The sequence below is a fragment of the Dromiciops gliroides genome, chromosome 2 (genome assembly GCF_019393635.1).
Source record: "Dromiciops gliroides isolate mDroGli1 chromosome 2, mDroGli1.pri, whole genome shotgun sequence".
Lineage (NCBI taxonomy): Eukaryota > Metazoa > Chordata > Mammalia > Microbiotheria > Microbiotheriidae > Dromiciops > Dromiciops gliroides.
Window position 1 is genome coordinate 522843272 of NC_057862.1, and position 20410 is coordinate 522863681.

Genomic DNA, 20410 nt, shown 5'->3' on the forward strand with positions numbered 1-20410 from the left:
AGAATCTTATTTTTAGAACACTTGTGGGGGATATTGTAGCTGGGATTTCCATTCCAATATGGATTGAATTACATGGCCTCTGAAGTCCATTCCAATTCCAAAATTATAGGATTCTGTTTTTAAGTAACAGTGTTTGTAATAATTTAGAAAACAAATTTCATCTATTTTCTACTTCCCTTTGAAATCTCAAATCAGCTCATCTCTGTCCTCACTGCCAGCACCATTTAGGTCCTTAAGAGACCGCCCACACTATTGCAATAATTGCCTAAAAGATCCTCCTTCCTCTGCCCTCTCTAGTTCATCCTTCATGTCTTCACCAGGTTAATCTTTCTTATTAACAGATCTGGTCACAGAGCTCCTCTGCTCAAAACCCTCTGATAGCTCCTCATTATCTACTGAAAATAATCTAACTTTCTCAGTTGTATGCAAGGCCCTAGGAATATGATGTCTCTATCTTTCATACTTCACTTGCTTCATACAGTTCCCTTCATTCCACCAAACTGTACTGCTCCCTATTCTCTGTATATGCTCCAGACTTTCTCACTACCATGTCTTTGCACCCAGTGTTCTTTATGCCTGGAATGCTGTCAACCACCCTTCTGCCTTATTCTCACCATCTGTCCTTCCTTTAAATCCTAGCTCAAGGGGCAGCTAGGTGGCACGGTGGATAGAGCACTGGCCCTGGATTCAGGAGGACCTGAGTTCAAACCCAGTCTCAGACACTTGACACTTACTAGCTGTGTGACCCTGGGCAAGTCACTTAACCCCCAGTGGCTGCCCAAAAAAAATCAATCAATCAATCCTAGCTCAAGGGTCGCCTCATCTAGGAAGCCTCCCCAGATGCCCTCTTCCAACTGGGGATAACCTTCTCCTTTCCCCCACAGACTTTATATTTTACTTTATTTGTACTTCTCATGTATTTATGCTCCATTTTGATTGCATGTGCATATGTTATATTGTCCTAGATTATATGTTCCTTGGGGGCTATTACTGTTGTGACTTAGAAAGTATCTTCTTTAAGAGGAAGTTCACATCTGTCCTTGAGGCTTCAGCATTGTATTCACTCAAAAAAAAAAAAAACTGGGGTCCCTAGGGATGTCTGATAGATATCTTTAGAACAGAATTATAATAATGTTTCACAATATATTAAATTATATGGGGAAGTTTTCAGGTGACTACTTTGGGGGGCTGGGGAGGGAGAGGCAATTTCATATTCAAATCAAGGGTCAGTGACTGCAACCTGATTGCTGGGAAGGTTAATCATATCTGTAGGTATGGCTTTTAAACTTAATATCACCACCTGAGACTGACCTTTTAAAGTAAGGCAGTTTAAAAACTTTCTGTATAATCTTTAGAAGGGGAGGGGGGAAAACCACTCTTTTTACATGTTATTAAATACAAGAGAAAACAAGTTGAAAAATCCAAAGAATTGAGTTTCAAAAACTTAAAATGGAGCAAAATGATAATTTAGCCACAGACAACTGAAGCAAATCTATATGGCATGATAGATTCCGAGATATGAGACCTTTGAGGTCATATAGTGCAACTCCTTCATTTTGCTAACACCCAGTGAAGTTAAGTGATTTGAAGGTAATGAACTACAAAGCCAGAATTTGAACCCACATTCTTTGTCTCCAAATCTTTTTATCACAGTATTTAGCTTACATTGTTCAACATTTTATCAGAGACTTTATTAAAGGTATAGATGGCATATTTATAAAGTTTGCAAATGACACAAAAATGGAACATAACTAATATATTGGATGAGTTAGGATCCAAAAATATCTCAATAAGCTATAATATTGGACCAAATCTAAAAAGATGAAATTTACTATCAACAAATTATAAGTCTTTTATTTGAATTTTTAAAAATCCTGATTTCTGACTCGCCCTACCTACATTCACTGGGGAGCATGGAGGTGATCCTACATTCTCAAAGGTCAGTCCAATGGAATCTAAGCTCTCACTTTTCCTACAAAGGGCTATAAAGAATTAATTGTTGGGCAGCTAGGTGGCGCAGTGGATAGAGCACCAGCCCTGGAGTCAGGAGTATCTGAGTTCAAATCTGGCCTCAGACACTTAACACTTACTAGCTGTGTGACCCTGGGCAAGTCGCTTAACCCCAATTGCCTCACTAAAAAAAAAAAAAAGAAGAAGAATTAATTGTTATTTGAGGTTTTTATGCCTTGGTGCGCACTGGCCTGGGGCCCTGCAAACTGCACGGTGCCATGGTGCTGGCACCTCACGTCATCACCACTTGCTGACGCCTACACGGGCCTGGCAAAATTATAATGACTGGAAGCCTAGTGAGGGCAGTCATGTGGCTATCAGAGCAGCCATCCAATTAGCTGGGGGCTGTATAGAGTGTGTGGGGAGGAAGGAAGTTTTGTTCTCCTCCCCCCCCCCTACCCCGGCATTTTCTGGCTGGAAGCTGGAAGGTGACAGGGTGCTCTGCTGTGTATTTTCAGCTAATTCCTGGGCGGTGGTATTTTTCAGGCTGTATAATTTCCCTTTCCCCATTTTATTTCCTTTCCCTTGATCCTACTGATCCTGTTTGTGTTGTTTTTTTTTTTAAGTTTGTTCTTGTTAAAATAAATCCTGTTCTGTTTTGAGGGAGGCTGCCTGTCTCCTTCCTTGCCCCAGTATTGTGGCGAGCCGCTTAGCTAACACTTCCCAATTAAAAATTGGTCCCCACAGGGCCCAACAATGGATTGCCCATCTATTGTCCAAGAAACATCCTCAATAAGTGTAGAAAGGATTGTTACTAGAAGAGTTGACAACCAGGCAATTATTTCTCTTGATCCTAGCTTCTCTGAGCAGAATACAAAAGCATGGAAGGGTCATGCTCTTCATTGGTAGACACGGAAGCCAAACAGATGAAATCACACATATACTGGACTAATGAAGAATTAAGAAACATATGTCATGTCTTAAGAGACATGACATCTTTCCCTTTCATTCCATTCAAATGGCCAAAATCCTGGCTCAGGCTCTCATCACTTCTTGCTTAGATTATTTACAACAGACTTGTAATTGAACACCTGGCTTCCAGGCTCTCCCTTACTCCCAATCCAATCCTTCATCCACAAAGCTGCCAAAAAAAACCTTCCTAAAGCACAAGTATGATTGAGAATCTTCAGTGGCTCCCTATAGACTCTGGGATAATAATAGTAATAATGATAGTTAGCATTTATAGAATATTTTAAAGTTTACAAAGCCCTTTACAAATATCTCATCTTCTGCTCACAACAATTCCGTGAGCTAGGTCCTTTTATTACCCCCATTTTGCAGATGAGGAAATTGAGAGGGACAGAGGTTAAATGACTTGTCCAGGGTTACACAGCTACTAAGTGTCTGAAGCCGATCTTGAACTCAGGTCTCCTTAACTCCAGGTACAGAACTTAATCCATTGCTTAATCTAACTCCTCAGACATTTAAAGTCCTTTAGGTTTGGATCCTGCCTACCTTTCTAGGTTTACTTTACATTATTCATTATCACACACTCTCACTTCAAATAGGTTTACTTCAAATAGGCTGTTCCTCAAACTCAATATTCCAGTCCTTGCTTCTGTACAGTTGCAGAGGTGGTCTCTTGTGTTTTGAATGCCCCACCTGCTTCCCCTCCATTTCTTAGAACCACTAATTGCCTTTAAGGCTCAGCTCCTGTTCTCCCTTCTATAAGAAGCCTTTCCTGATCTGCCTTGTTGTTACTTCTTTCCCCTTCCTCCAAAAATCATGAATAAACTTAGCCTTTTTTATATGTTTCGTTCTTCTAATGGAAAATCAGCTCCTTGACAGCAGAATCTATTTTTTGTTTGGTTTGTCTTTGTATCCCCAGCACTAAGTACAATGCCGTGTATATACTACACACTTAATAACTACTTCTTGGATTAGTCTGTCTGAATATTGGCATAAAAAGACTAAAGACAACTGTGGGAAAACCTTGAAGACCAAAGCACAGACAGATATGCTGAGACCTGAGTTCCAAAAACAGAGCTCCACCTCCTACATGTATCCAAATCACAAGATAAGTCAAAAAGTCCCAAAAGAAGATGGATAGGTGAATGTGGATACTGAGGTGGAACAGAGACCTTTGTTATAAGTATGGAGATGAGAATGTGCAGATTGAGAAACTATTGCACCAAGGCATATGAGAGATATCCCCAGAAAGTTGCTAAGGAGACATGACATTGTAGAAAATGGAGTATAACCAGCCTTCTTTTCCCCCCATTTTCTGTAAAAAAAAAAAAAAAGTCTGCCAGTATCTAATTTAAAAGAGGAAAAATATTAGCAGCCAGTTTTGAAAATTTTAAATAACTTTAAGAGTCTAGGGAGATGGAGAAATTATATTAATGTATGACTAATAATGTTTCATTAGACAAACAATGAGTAAGACCCCCCAAATTGAGCTAAACTTCAAACAAGATTGGTTTATAAAAGTCTCCACATAAATTGCTAATTTGTGAAACCTAACAAAGGTGACCTCTAAAGGGTGTCAGTTCATTTACCAGATGAAAGAGTGAGGCTCAGGGGTGTTATAGGATCCTGTGATCAAAGACAGAGTTAGAAAGGACCTGTCTCTCCATGATTTAAGTCAGGTCTTCTGATTCCAATCATACAAATTAAACTAACTACTGAGATTTGTATCTACTCAAAGGAATTGGTAGGAGGATGAGGAAAGCTGTAGAAGAGACTTTTTTTCTTTCACAAAGTTAAGGGAGGATGAATGAATATCTGATCTTGGTGACATGTGTTCTTTTGCTAGGTTTTAGCCCCATGATCGAAATATAGTATTCTAGTGATAGATGCATGGCTTTTGGCATTTTTATCAGCACCATTTATTGGCTGCTGGTATGCATACTGGCATGCAGTGGACAGAAAACAGCAATGGCTTTCAATATGAGGGGAAATTTGCTGTTTACTTGGCAGAACATCTTGCTGAATCATCAGTGCTCTCTTTTCCGAATTTAGAACTTGAAGTAATATTAGAGATCGTGTATTCCAACCACTTCATTTTATAGATTAAAAAAGAAAAAAACTAAGACCCTGGAGGGGAGGGGAAGGGACTGGACCAGTGTCACAAAAATAATAAGCAGCAAAGTTAGCTTTGGGATCCAGGCCCTCAGTCTCCAAATCCACTGCTCTTGCCTGGAGCACCAAAGTCACCTCTTTGTCAGAATCTGGGACACTGGCCCTTCTTTCTGTTCCCATTGATAGACTGAAGCATGTGGGTACCTGCCCCAATACAAATGAATAGAAACCATTACAACCAATCTTGCCCTTATTTCATTTTGGCAATAAATCCTGCTTTTTAGCCAACATCCACCTGAAGTCCTAATTTGTGCAACGTACCACAGACAGCCTTGAAGAAAAAAAAAATTACAAAAGAATAACCCTGAGGGGGTGTGGAAGCCAAGAAGTTCAGTCCCAAATGTTTTGCCTTAATGAAATATAGGGGTGTGTGTGTGTGTGTGTGTCTAAGGAACCTGAGACATTGTCTAGTTACACCCTTCTCCCTCTCTCCTCTACCCTTTACAGAGTATTAAACTGAGGCCTAGAGAATACAAGTGACTTGTCCAATGTCACAGAGCAAAGACTAGAATGAGAGTTGGAACTCAGGCAATCTGACTCCAAGTCTTTTTTTTTTGGGGGGGGGGGGACAATCAGGGTTAAGTGACTTCCCCAAGGTCACACAGCTAGTAAGTGTCAAGTGTCTGAGGTCGGATTTGAACTCAGGTCCTCCGGAATCCAGGGCTGGTGCTTTTAACCACTATGCCACCTAGCTGCCCCCCTGACTCCAAATCTTGAACTCTTTATACCAGGCTGTGCTACCCCTGGCTGCCTCTGACTTCCAGTATGGCCGGCATGTTGGCACCTTTGCACAGATAGTGTGGGTTGGTTTAATAAGATTGTTTCCTTCCCACTCCCTGCAACTGAGACCATAACATTGAAGAAGTAAAAGGTTTATTTGATTGGCTATTTCTTAGTTTTTAAAAACTAGGGGTTTTAACATGGGAAAAATACTGGACTTAGAGTCCTTGGTCCATATAGTCAGTGTTTCTGACAGTTACTAGAGCTGTGTGACCATCGGGCAGGGTGTTGTTTAATCTTTCCTAGACTCAGCCCTTTCATTTGTAAAATGGATATAGTGATACAGACACTGCCTGCCTCATAGGGTTATTGTGAGAACAATACTTTGCAAAATTTAGCACACTTTAAATATGAGTACTGTAGCTAGGAAGGAGATAATTGAGAGGATCGGACATTTCAAGGGAGGGCAGGTTTGACTAAAGTGATAAAATAAGGGACTTTGGGCAGCCAGAGAACAATTGTAAGAGCATTGAACTCAGGAGGGACTAGAAAGAGATATTCAATGGACACCAAAAAGAAACCTTACAATTTTGTGGGACCTTGGTGGCTACCAAAATATGAGGCAAGTGGACTAAGTAGTCTCTGAGGTCTGTTTCAATTCTAAATACTATGATCCTATGTCCCAGTTTCTTAGGAATGCTATGGGCCGCTTGATGCCTGTCCTCAGCCATCCGCATTAGAGTTAGCACTGACCTCAAAGCCAAGAACTCTGGTCAAGTCCTGCCTCTGACACATACTGGCTGTATGACCCTGGGCAAGTCACTTAACCTCCTAATGCTCTAATGTCACTTTCTAAGACAGTAAGTGGCAGAGGGGGTGCTGATTTGCTTCAGAAGAGTTTCCTCATATGGGAGTTCCCTATACAGATGCAACTATAGATCTAAATGTATAACCCTACATAAGAACAAAAATGTTTATATCTATCCTAGCACTTGGCAGAGAGATTTTTTAGAATCACAGAATCTCAGACAGCAACTTACCCAACCCATGCCTGAACAACAACATGCCCTACTACGTTCCCAACAAATGGTCATGGATATTTTATCTGAAGATCTATATTGAGTAGAAATCTTCCAAGGCATCTAATACCACTTTTAAGTAGCTCTAGTTATTAGGAAGTTTTTCCTTAGATGGAGGCTAAATTTACTTCTCTGAAACTATCAGAGACTGCCCCTCATTTTCTTGATCCAAGCAGAGGAAATCTAATCCCAATTCCATATGAAATCTCTTCAGACAATTGAAGGCAGCTATCCAGTCCCTCCCTAAGTCTTCTCTTCTGCAGATTAAACACATCCAGATTCCTTCAACTGTTCATCATATGGCAAACAGCGGGAGTTTAACAAATAGTTGTTGAAGAATAAATTAATTCATTTAAGAACAGATTTCAACACCCTTATCTTTCCTCTTTCAAAACTCTTTTTATCAATTCAATAGAAACAGAAGGGAAAAAATAAGGAAAGCATAAGCAGTACTTGGGAAACATCTGTGTTCCTGGATCAAGATCACCTTTTCTCTTTTACTTAACTCTCACAAGTGAGAATTTTGTTAAAGCAAATAACACTGTGAAAGAACACCTTTTAATTAAAATTTTTATTGCCTTAAAAAAAAGAGTAATTACCTCATCCAGAAGAATTTAGAAATGAATTCTACCAGATATTTAAAGAGAAACTATATTACAAAAATTATTCTCAACAATAAAAATAAGGTATGTGATGGAAAAAAAATATGGTATAGATTTCCAAACCAGGGAGTGATAAAGCAGAGAAAAAAAAAGTATACAGTATTACCAATAATTTTTTCCTGACTTGTGATTTCATCTATGTAGGGAACTCTTAGCAAGAAAACTCCCTCTACCAATGCAGATTACCAATTTTTCTGAAACTTAACATTTTAGAGGGTCACCTAAGCAGTAAAATGTTCAATGTCCTCTAATCAGTATGTGCCAGAGATAGGACTTGAGCTCAGGTCTTCAGAACTCTGTGGCAGACTTTCTATACATTTTGCTATGTTGCTTTTCATCACTAATGGATATTGACACAAAATGTTTTAATCCATTTCCAGCAAAAAGATCATAATGATATATTCAAAAAATGTTCACTAAACTCATGTTGGATTTATTCCAGATTTGCATAGATGGTTCAACATTGAGGAAATAGAAGTTAATCCTATAAACAACTTTATATGATTGATCAATAAAAATATTGTCTCTCTCTCCCCCCTCTTCCCAGTGGAATGTCGAAGTTTTGAAAGGGATTATTTTGCTTTTGTGTAAATATCTATTTTCTGCTTACCACTGAGCACAGTGCTAAACACATGGTAGTTCCTTAATAAATGATGATTGATTGAACAAATACAGAAAAAATTTTGATAAACCATGGCAATAATATATGATTTTTTAAAAATACCCTTAAAATACAGACATATAGGGGTACTTCTCAAAAGTATCTCTTTATAACCAAGAACTCATAGTATATGCTTTGGAGAAGTATGGGACATTTTCCCAATAAAATCTGGGGTAAAATGAGAATGACATCTTTTTTCGTGAATAAAATCAATGCAGCTAAGACTAAGAAAGAAACTAGCAATTGGTGAAATAAAACAAATCACATTGAATATCTTATAAAAATATGACATCTAAGATATATGAGGAACTGACATACATTTATAAAATTAAAATATATTCCCCGATAGATAAGTAGTGATAGATGTAAACAGTTTTGAAAAGAAATATATCAAAAACACTATGTGGGGGCAGCTAGGTGGTGCAGTGGATAGAGCACCGGCCCTGGAGTCAGGAAGACCTGAGTTCAAATCTGGCCTCAGACACTTAACACTTACTAGCTGTGTGACCCTGAGCAAGTCACTTAACCCCAATTGCCTCAATAAAAAAAAAAAAAAAAAAAAAAAACCAAACAAAAAAAAACACTATGTGAAAAATACTAAAAATCACTAATAATAATTTAAATGTCAATTAAAACAACTCAAGGATATTATATCATACCAAGTTAACAGTGAAAAAGGCTAAAACTAGTCAATGTTGAAAAAACTGTGAGAAGTCAGACACATGAATACAATTTGTTTTTGTGGGTGCTCAATTTGTAGAATTTTGAAATGGTCTAGGTGTGGAAATCTATTTGGAACTATGCTCCCAAAATTACAAAATAGTTCATATTCATAGCCTTTGACTGAATGATTCCCACCACTAAATATATATATATATGTGTGTGTGTGTGTGTGTGTGTGTGTGTGTGTGTAAGTATGTATGTATATGTGTGTGTATGTGTGTGTAAGAGAAAGGGATTATAAGGAAAAGAATGGTCCCTCTTTCCCTATGTTTTATGACCCCTAACTCTATTTTTTCTCTTCACTATCACTTCCATGCCCTCCAACCCTCAGTTCTTTTCTAGGCCATCACTTTTGGACTGGCTGTACTCTCTCTCCTTGATCTCTTAGTGAGACAACCTCCTATACTACTATCCTCCTCTCTAAAATCTTTGCCTCTGTGTCCTATCACTGGACACATTTCACCAAACCCCAATTCCGAATTACTCTTACCAATCACCTCCTTCTTTCTTATTCACCTGTTGCCAAAAGAAGCTTGAGGGAACTGCAAAACTGTCTTGATTGTGTCCACAATTGCATTGTAGCCCGAATAAACTCTGGGGCATCCTTGTCCTAGCTCTTGCTCCCACTAGATAAGTTGAGTCCCCAGAGCTTGGTTAGCTATATCTCTCCCTTAGGGATAAGACCATTCTTTTCCTTCTAATCCCCTCTGAAATATATGTTAAGTAAAAAAAGTTTTTTAAAAATTAAAAAAAAGAAATATATGTTAAGTAGTGGGAGTAACTTAAAATCTATAAACTACTTTGTAATGGTGGGGCGGGGCATAATCCCAAATTAATTTCCAGAACATCTAGACCAATTCACAATTCTACAAACATTGTATTTGTGTATCTGACTTCTCACAATCTTTCCAACAATGACTAATTTTATCCTTTGTCTTTGCCAACTTGGAAGGTGATAAGGTATACTTGAGGCATGGGCAGGGTGATTCTCTAATGACTTTGGTTCCAACTTCCATTAATGTGCTTTCACCCAAGACTATCAGCTGAGAATCATTTAGTCATCTAGCCTTACTTAACTTTTAGAAAGTGGTATGTACTAAAGTGATAAAGTAAAAGCAGTCCCCCTCCCCAACCTGTAACACACTCTCCCAGAAGTACATATAGAGTCATGGGGAAGGTAAAATCAAGATTAAAGAGTACATGAGGCAAAGGGTTACCCCTCCTGATTGACCAAAGTCCTTTTCTCTCATTCTTGGGGGTGCTTTAAAAAGTTCCCCTTAGGCATGGTGTTGCTTCTTGTTCAAGATCACTGTAAAATCATGAATCCAGATCATCCTTATCTCGCAGTGATGTAGCAGCAAATCTGAGGTTGCCATTTAAGACACTACGTGAACAGCTGATGTCCCCTGGGGTGTGATGCTAGGTCATCAATAGAAAGATGGAAAGTATAATATCATCCAGAACTTTCAAAACTAAAAGGTCCTCCTTTGATTACCAGGCTCCCCTCCCTCTCCAGACAGTTCCTTCTTGGGGTTTCAAATGCTTTTTGAACTTCGTCCAAGGTCTGTGTGTTACTTATTGATTGAGATATATTCTGACCTAGTTAAAGTAGTGTCAACCCAGTCCTTTTAGTATCTGATTTAAATGGCACCCTCCTCACTGCAGCAAAGGCAATCATTCTACTGTTCATAAATTGATTCAAAATCCCCCTCTCCACAACTGCATTCCAAATATCTTGTCTCTCTGCAAACCTTCCATGGTACCATCTCTGTTGATGACCTCACCTCATACTTCACACACACACACACACAAATTGAAGCCATTCCTTGAAAACTCCATGTTCTCCCCTCTTTCCCATCTCACAGCACTCAGACATATTTCCTAACTCTCTCCTTCACTGAAGTCTTTTGTAAAAAAAAGTAGCCCTTCTCCTTGTTTAAGGAAATTCCTCTACAGGTACCCTTGATCCCATCCTCTCTTGATTTTTCAAGAAGATTGCTCTCAATGTCAATACCATTTTCTTTCTACTCTTCCATCTCTCTCTAATTACTGGCTCCTTCTCTGCTGTCTACAGACATAGCAAGTCTCCTTTATCTCTTACCCCTACCCTACTTGTACCATCCTATCCACTATCTCCTTCTCTTCTTGGGTAAATGCCTTAAGAAAGTCTTTTACATTTCCACATCCTTTCATCTTGCTCAATTCTAAACCCTCTGCAATCTCATTTTTGAGCTCCTCGTTCAAGTGAAACTTTTCTGTCCAAAATGACCAATTATCTCTTAGTCATCAAACTAATGAATCACTTTTTCTCCATCTATTTTGTTTTTGACCTCTTTGTTAGGATATTCTTCCTTCTCTAGATTTTCATAAAACTGTTTTCTCCTGGTTTTCCACCTACCTAACCACCTCCTCTTATCCATCTTGGTTTTCTGAGCTGGGCAAAGTATTTATGTTGCCAAATTAATTGATCACTGCTATCTTGATACTGTTTTATCTATGACTCTATGATCTTTTTTTGAGACTGATGAGAAGGTTATTTTATCTTCATCAGTATCTGATTACTTTTTGTTTTGAGCGATCATGAAATCCCTTCCTCTAAATCAAATACAGTGACTCCCAGAAGTCTTAGTGGAACATTGTTATTAAAGTTGAACCAAAAGCCTTCTGTTTGACATTTAAAACTTTTCATAACTTGGCTCCTTCCTCACTTTAGATGAAAACGTCTACCTTTCAGGTCTTCTTATATTTGACTACCCCCCACACTAACTATAATCCACAGATTATATTATTAACCATAATAATTCATACTGGCAGTTCCTCAAACATGACACTTTATCTCCAGTCTTCATACCTTTGCATTGGCTATCCCTCATCCCTAAAATGCTCTACCCTCTCATCGCTGTCCCTTGGTTTCAAGTCTTTGCTCAAATCCCACTTTCTATAGGAGATCTTTCCCAGTCTCCTCAATCCCCAACTATTAGTGCCTCTGAAATTAACCCCTCCCCAATATCTTGTATTTACCAATTATGTATGTGTTTTCTCCCTTTTTAGAATGTAAGCTCCCCAAGAGCAGGAACAGGGTTTGTTTGGGTTTTTTTACCTTTCTTTGTATCCCTAGTGCTCAGCACAAAGTCTCTCACATAGTAAGAACTTGACAAATGATTTTTGACTAACTGATTGAAATATTTATAGTACCACTCTTTGTAGCAGCAAAATGCTATTTAAAAAAAGTAAGTGTCTATCAATTTAGGAATGATTGAGCAAATTGTAACGAATGAATATTATTGCATTTTAAGGTACAGCTTAGGTGAGGAGTTCAGAGAAGCAAGATAAGGGTTGTGTGAATTGATGCAGAGTGAAGAAAGAAGAATCAGAAGACATTATAAGATGACATAATTTAGACCAAATGCAATGAATATTATTGGTTCCAGATGACTAATGAAACTTTTTCTTTTTTCTTGGCAAAGAGGTAAAGAACTATTCTGTCGGTAGAAGTAACTATATAGGATGATTTTGTTTAACTATGTGGTTGTTTTTATAAGAAAAGGCACAATTATGAAATAAGAATGTGGGTTATTGGGAAGTAACTGAGGTATTCAGAAAAAGGCACTAAATTTCTAAATCCTAAAGTGATTTAAAGGGAGGCAAGCACACTGAGACTGTAAGTGGATATCTTCCATTTCTAAGGCCCCCAATAGATTAACAAGGCAAGAAGTATAAAAAGAGTGAATGGTCCAGGAGGTGAAAACTGCTAGTGATCTTAATCATGCTTTTACTCCACTCCAAATGCCTATGTTCAGGACACTGTGATAAATTGAGAATAGAGATGAACAAGATGTAGCCTCTGCCCTCAAGGAGCTTACAATTTAGTAGTACTCAAAAGGCAAAAAATAAAACAAAAACAAAAACAAAAAAGTCCCCATTGTGCCCCCAGAGTATCTCAAAGATGCTAGGAAAAATTTTAATGTCACTGCTTTGTGGTTCTTAGTTGCAGCAGATTTCCACAACGTTCATGATTAGGCTAATGGCATTGTATGATGACAAGGAGACATCAAACAGATAAAGCAAGGAAGTAACCCCGCCCCCAATTTCTCATTAGGAAATATTACATCATATTATATAGAGACACCATGCATTCTGAAATGTAGGCCCCTCATCATTGACCTTGAGTATTTATCAAGTATCCGAAAACATGGCACTATGAACAAGAGAAGATGCTTTCTAAGGAATTTACGATCATATGTAGATTAGTGCTGCTATCCAAATAGCTCAAAGTATTCAAGCAGATACTGATAAGAGGCTCTTAGAGGTTGTGACTTGCCCAAGGTCATGCAGCTAATGCATAAGGTAGGATGAGTCTTCCAGGTCTTTCCAACTCCAAGGCCAGCTCTTATTCCAATGTCCTTCCTGTTGCCTCTTAAGGACCAGTACACGGTATGTATCTGAACACACATCCACAAAAGATTTGTGAGTTCTACAGTCATGTAGAACTGTAGACATGTTTTTATTTATATTTGGCCATTAATTATTCTCCTTAAAGAACTCTTTTATTTGAAACTAAGAAAAAGAGTGCACTGGCACTGGGTTCCGGCAGACCTGAGTTCAAATCCGGCCTTGGATACTCAACACTTACTAGATGTGTGACCGTGGGCGAGGCACTTAACCCTTATTGCCCCATACAAAAAAAAAAAAAGGAAAAAAGAAAAATAGTGAAAGCCTTGTTAGTAGAAGTAAAAGGAGTGGGGGCAGCTAAGTGACGCAGTGGATAAAGCACTAGCCCTGGATTCGGGAGGACCTGAGTTCAAATAGGGCCTCAGACACTTGACACTTACTAGCTGTGTGATCCTGGGCAAGTCATTTAACTCCTATTGCCCTCCCCCACAAAAAGTAAATGGAACTAAAATCCAAATGAAATACTGGAGGGTTGGTGGGTTTTGAAATTTCTAGCATGGTGACTCACTCCACCAATTCAAGTTGGCAAGTCATCTATAATATAATCTTCAAGAACTGCTTGGGGCACTTAGAAGTAGAGTGGGATTTGCCCATGGTCACACAGCTACTATGTGCCAAAGGCAGGAACTGAATCCTTCTGACACTGATTCCAAAAGGTTGGCTCTGTTATTCACAACCCCCTTCATCATAAAGTCACTTGCTCCATTTTGATTTGTAAGACTTATTAATGCATCCATCATATGGAAGATACTGTGCTAGGAGATGCAAGAGATTCATAAGAAAAACATAGTCCCCACCTTCAAGGACCATACAGTCCAGTAGGGAAAATAAGACATGAATCTAAATATCTAAGTACAAAATACCTAAAAAAAAAAAATCAAAACAAGACAGATACCATTTCCTCCTAGTGGATAAAGGCTTATCTACCTTTGGTACCAATGGATATACCATTAGGGCTGGAAATTTAAAGACAGTTATGACTGGCAGCCAGGTGGGGCAGTGGACAGAATGCCAGGCCTGCAGTCAGGAATACTCCTCTTCCTGAGCTGAAATCTAGTCTTAGACACTTATTAGCTGTGTGAGCCTGGGCAAGTCACTTTACCCTGCTTGCCTAAGTTTCCTCATCTGTAAAATGAGCTGGAGAAAGAAATAGCAAACCCCTCCAGTATCTGCCAAGAAAACCCCAAATGGGATCACATGGAGTCAGACACAATTAAAAAATAACAAAAATGGGGAAGCTAGGTGGCGCAGTGGATAGAGCAGCAACCCTGGAGTCAGGAGTACCTGAGTTCAAATCCAGCCTCAGACACTTAACACTTACTAGCTGTGTGACCCTGGGTAAGTCACTTAACCCCAATTGCCTCACTAAAAAAACAAAAACAAAAACAAAAACAAAATGACTGACAGCCAAGTGGTAAAGCAGATAGAGTGCTGGACCTGGAGTCAAGAACGGAGTTCAAATCCTGCTTCACACACTTATGGGCTTTGAGACCTTGGGTAAGTCACTTAAACTCTCTGACTCATTAGTAAAATGGGAATAATAACAGCATCTACCTCCTAGGGTTGTTCTGAGAACAAAATGATTTAATATTTGTAAAGTGCTTTACAAACTTTAAAGTGTTAATATGAATATTATCATTATTATTACTGCTACTGAGATAAGTAGGAATGTCTTTTGGTGGTATGGTGGGGTTTTCTACATATGATGATAATATCTTAATTGTGAATGCCCTGTGGTAATCAATCGATTGATCAACTTTTAAGTGCCACTTTTTGCCAGGGACTGTGCTATGATCTGGAGTTGGTAAAGCCCTGATTACTAATCTCCAGTCCCAGATCTTCTCTGTTTGAGTTTTCCTGGGTTTGATGCACCCCTGAGGCAGTCCTTAAAATGCCCAGATCTCCTCTTCCTCAACACCCCATCTTGCATCTGACATTTCTATTCATAGGAATCTTCCTGAGATTATCCCCCTGCCTGAGTGTTGAAAGTTGAGCTTTTGATGGGGACCTGACAGATGGAAATTCCAAGCTTTTTATTTTGCATAGATTTATTATGCAGATGAATTCTTAGTTAGAAGTTAATCTGCCCACTTCTATGTAAGAACAGAAGATTTGATGGTGGAAGGAGCCTGAGCAATATAGTCCAATAATTTTATTTTAAGGAGAGGTGAAACTGAGCCTTGAGATAAGAACTAATTAATTTACATGTCTGACTTGTGGATTCACAAATAACTTGCAATTTATCTAAGATGTTAATATTTGGAATTATTTTGTGGATACTTATTTTTAATAATAATTTCCTTTGGGGCAGCTAGGTGGCACAGTGGATAGAGCACTAGCCCTGGATTCAGGAGGACCTGAGTTCAAATCTGGCCTCAGACACTTGACACTTACTAGCTGTGTGACCTTGGGCAAGTCATTTAACCCCAACTGCCTCACCAAAATAATAATAATAATAATAATAATAATAATTTCCTTTACCAAACCTCAATTTCTTGAGGGTGCCTTTTAATTATGCTTATTTACTTGTTCCTACTGTGTACTAACTTGGGCAACTTTTAAACTCCATCTATGTCCTTGCATTGGACAACTAGGTGGTGCCAAGGATAGAACACCAGGCCTGGAATTCAAATCCAGCCTCAGACACTTATTGGCTGTGTGACCCTGGGCAAGTCATTCAACACTGTTTGCCTGAGTTTCCTCATCTGTAAAATAAGCTGGAGAAGGAAATGGCAAACCATTTTAGTATCATTACCAAGAAAACCCCAATAATGGGGTCACAAAGATTCAGACAGGAGTAAAATCAAATGACTGAACAACAACAAATGTTTTGCATTAGTAAAAAAATCAAAATTAAGCTTAATTAAAATGAGGGGATTGAACTAGTTAAAATAAGGTCTCTTCTAAACTTTATCTACAAATTTTCAAGACTCTTGTTATATGCTACCTAATTGTAGAAGAACCTAATTTTAGTCATTAGAGAGCCAACATGGAGAGATTGAAAAAACAACTAAGCATCGGAAGATCTGACTTCTAGTCCTATCCATCTGTGTGGCCTTGGATGAGTCATTTGATATTCCTGGGCCTCAGTTTGCTATTTTGTAAAATGAGTGAGTTGGACTAAATGACCATGATGTCAAAGTCCCCCTCCAGTTCTAACATGTATAATTTTATCATTATGATATAAAATGGATGATCTGCCACATAGAAATATATTTGGGGAAAAAAGATGAGTCCCTAATTTTCAAAGAAGTAGCCATTCAGAAGGACTAGATCATATGTTCCCAGAAGTGATATTCTGATTAGACAGTTCAACCTAAACCTTATAAGCCATCTTTTGTATTTAAAATTTTATTAGTCTTCTAAGAAATGACTGAAGAGCTAGGAATATGATGTGGAAGAACCTAAGCATTGGTTATTTCTCCCAACTAAAATAGTAATTGAACCAACATCTAAAGTAAATTCTAACTTTATAGACTAGAAGCCATATATATATATATATATATATATATATATATATAACTTTTATTTTGCTTAATGTAGGCATTTTTTATAATTAATATAGGGATAGAGACAGACTATCACAGACTTTGGTTGTTTCTAACTCAGCTAGGCAAAATAAATGTTTGGGATTTTTGGGGGGAGAGGGAATTGTGGGGTTTTTCGTGGAGGTATTTGTAGCTGTTTTCTATAAAGAAACTGTAGCCATAGAATAAAAAAAAATCACATTTTCTGGTGGCTTTACATATATGCTTGCATATACATGTTTGCTTTGCTTTGATCTAAATTGAATTTCTTTTTAATCTGCATAAGGAAAAGATAGATATTTAGTGATGAGTACTGCAAAACTTTGATTCTTCTGGTTAAGAATGAAAACAGGCGGATTTGTAGAAAGGCAGCTTATTTAAGCACAGTCAGAAAAACATATTTAATTACTCAATTGACATTTTTTAGATAACAGGAAAAACCTTCTTACAAGTCTGGAATTTCGGTGACCTTTGATTTTCATCTGAAGTGCTTTCATTCGGGTCTTTTGAACAACTGATTCATGCCCCAAAACACTATCAGTTCTCAATTATAATCAAACAAAAACAATACTCATAACCGCACAATTTAAATCCATAACATGCCTTGGAAAACACAAACTTGAACTACAGTTTTGTCTGCAGAAGACTCTTAAGCATTGACATAGAACATAAAGATAGCTGAACTTGAAATCTATAAATCGGTGATCTTTTTGCAAAGGCCTCTTGTCCAAGGAATATCAAGATCCCTCCTTTAGGGTTACTCAGAAAACATTAAAATGCCAATTTAGTGCATTGAGATTCAATTTATATTATCTACAGAACAATTTTGAGTCAGTGAAACCTTTACAGTGCAGACCACAAGTGGAGACAGAGAAAAGAGATGAAGCAGATGGCTACTGATCATGTGTCAGAAATGAAGGATAGTTTCTTTTTTATTTTACATGATGTTTTTTTTTTCTCCTTGGAGGGGTGGGGTGTTGATTGAGTGGGCAGGGACTTGGACAAGGGAGGAAGAAAGAAAACAAGACAATAGGGTAGACTAAAGACTATATGGTGAGCATTCTGAAGGAGGCCAACGCCAGGTACATCAAAACAAGCCTATACTCGTCCTTGCCTCACAGATGCACCAAGGGGAACAAATGAGAGGGGAAGGGGCAGGCGGAGGAGGAAGGGGTAGGAGAGGAGGGAGAAGAAGAAAAAGGGGGAGAAAGAAGGGTAAGATCTCAAGAATAAACAAAAATGTCATGACTTTCACAGGCACTGGCCCCTGAGTGATTGAGAGTCCTGAAAAATGAAAACATACTTAGAACACAATTATATACCAGTCCCTCTCAGCTAAATATTCCCAGGCTTTAGATCACCCACCTCCTTAGTCTGTGAAATAGCTGCAAAGTATGTTTCTGTGTGTTGCTACCAAACGCACGGGAGATATCCCCCAAGAGTAAATTATGCATAAACCATGAAGCCACAAGCCAGACTGAACACAAATTTTTACCCTCTAAAAGGTGGGGGAGGGCAGAAGGAAAAAAAACCAAATATATTCTTTTCTTTAAAAACAAAACAAAACAAAAAACACCTCACCTGTAATTGAGATAAAACTAGATGAAAATGAATGTTCTTCTGTAATAGTAAAATTATTTATTACTGCTTTATGCAGAATAGTCTAGGGGATTGTACTCCAGAGATGTCTATTTCATAGGGCCAAGAAATTAGACTAATCATCAATCTTTTGGCATTTCTGTGATATAAACAGGCACAAAACACTGAGACGGTGAAACATACATCACACATGAATATTTTAAAATGCCAGATGTCCACCTATGGAAGCACATCATCTACCTAATCTTACTACAGATTTTAAAATAACATTCAAAATAATAAATAAATAAATGGATAGGCTAGGCATTTCCACACCCACGACTGCCTTACCTCCTTAGAGCATCTTATCCATAACTGATCTTCTGCTGGGGCCAATTTTTAGATCTGAAGTCCACCCAGCTAATCTGCAGAGGATCCTTTTCCATCCATCCTCAGCCCCACACTTGTCAGAGAGCACTAAGGATGTCTGCCCACACCTGGTTGGCAGTGCCCTCCCCAGGCCACAGCTCCTACACTTTAATGGTAATTAAAGACAACAGAGGCTTGCTGCCGTATGACAAAGGTTTTCTATCCAGTCCCCTCCCTTATAGCCCTGCGATCAAAATTAAATCCATCTCCGGCATGAGGCTTCAGAGGAATGAGAGTGCTTTACTGTTGCCTATACTGACAAAGGGAAGGACCCCGGGTGCACACAGAGCCCCCTCTAGTGGGTCATAGGCCCCAGTGCAGCTTCAAAAGAAACCTTGCTGCAATCCCCACCTACTCTCTACTGCTGCAGTCTGGAAGATGATGCAACAGACCAGATTTGATGTCATAGACTGTTAGAGCAGGAAGAGGCCTGAGAGATGCTCCAATAGAGGCCCCTCGTTTTACAAGAGGAGAAACTGAGGCCCAAGGGAAACGATCTGAAGTCTTGAAACAAGTTAGTGGCAAAAACAATATTTAAGAACTTTTCAGATTTCATCCAAATTCAGGTGTTGCTGTTTAAAAAAAAAAATGACCAAAAATTACAACCAGTAACCAACATTGTTGTTTTGTTCTGGGAAAGTGGGCGGGGTAAGAATCTTAAATCTGAGCTTTGTCAGCAGAGGCAATGTGATATAGTGAAACGCAGGGGAATTCTGCTTGTGAGCTGTTATATTAAACAAGTCATTTCCTCCCTGAACCTCACTTTTCTCATCCATAAAATAGGAATTAGAAAATCTATACAAACTCCTCCCAGGATTTCTGTGAGGAAATTACTTTGTAAATCTTACAGTTGTATAGAAAATCTTCATCTTATTTCCTTAAGAATTATTCTCATTTTTCCCTTATCGTACCCTCTTCCTTTCTCTCGTACTCTCTTATCGACTCAGTATTTTCTGTATGTTCCATTTGTTCAGTTCCACTGCATCCTTATAAAAAGCTTCACTGCATCCTTTAATCTCACCATCCTAGTAACTTGCATTTGCTATCTTTTTACTAGAAAGTTGCCCATATCCTTTCTCCTTCCTAACTACTCACTTACCATCTCCTTGGATGTGATTTTTATACCAATCTTCTGAAACAGGTCTCTCCAAGGTTGATAATTATCTTTAAATTTATGAATCTAATGAATTTTTATCGGTCCTTATTTTCATAGAATCACAGAATTTTAGAGTTGGAAGGCACTTCCAAAGCTATCTAGTCTAACCTACATCTGAAAAAGAATCCGTGTAATGCCCGTGATGATCGGTTATCCAAACTCTCCTTGAAGATTTTCATTGAAGGGAAAATCCACTAATCCCCCCGAGGAAGCCCATGATACTTTAGGACAGTACTAATGATTAGAGTTTTCCTCAAACAAACCTAAATTTGACTCTTCAATTTCTACACATTGATGGTTATTGATTCTTCTCTTATTCTTTTTTTTTTTTT

The 20410-nt window shown here is 38.4% G+C and overlaps 1 protein-coding gene across 1 annotated transcript in view; it reads right to left on the bottom strand.

Annotated features, from left to right (window-relative positions):
* ADD2 (adducin 2) overlaps positions 1-19252 on the bottom strand; it is a 186570-nt gene extending 167318 nt beyond the window's left edge. The window contains exon 1 of the mRNA XM_043981669.1: positions 18845-19252. The gene's annotated coding sequence lies outside the window, so the exon portion shown is untranslated. The remainder of the gene's footprint in view (positions 1-18844) is intronic.
* Between the last annotated feature and the right edge of the window lie 1158 nt (positions 19253-20410).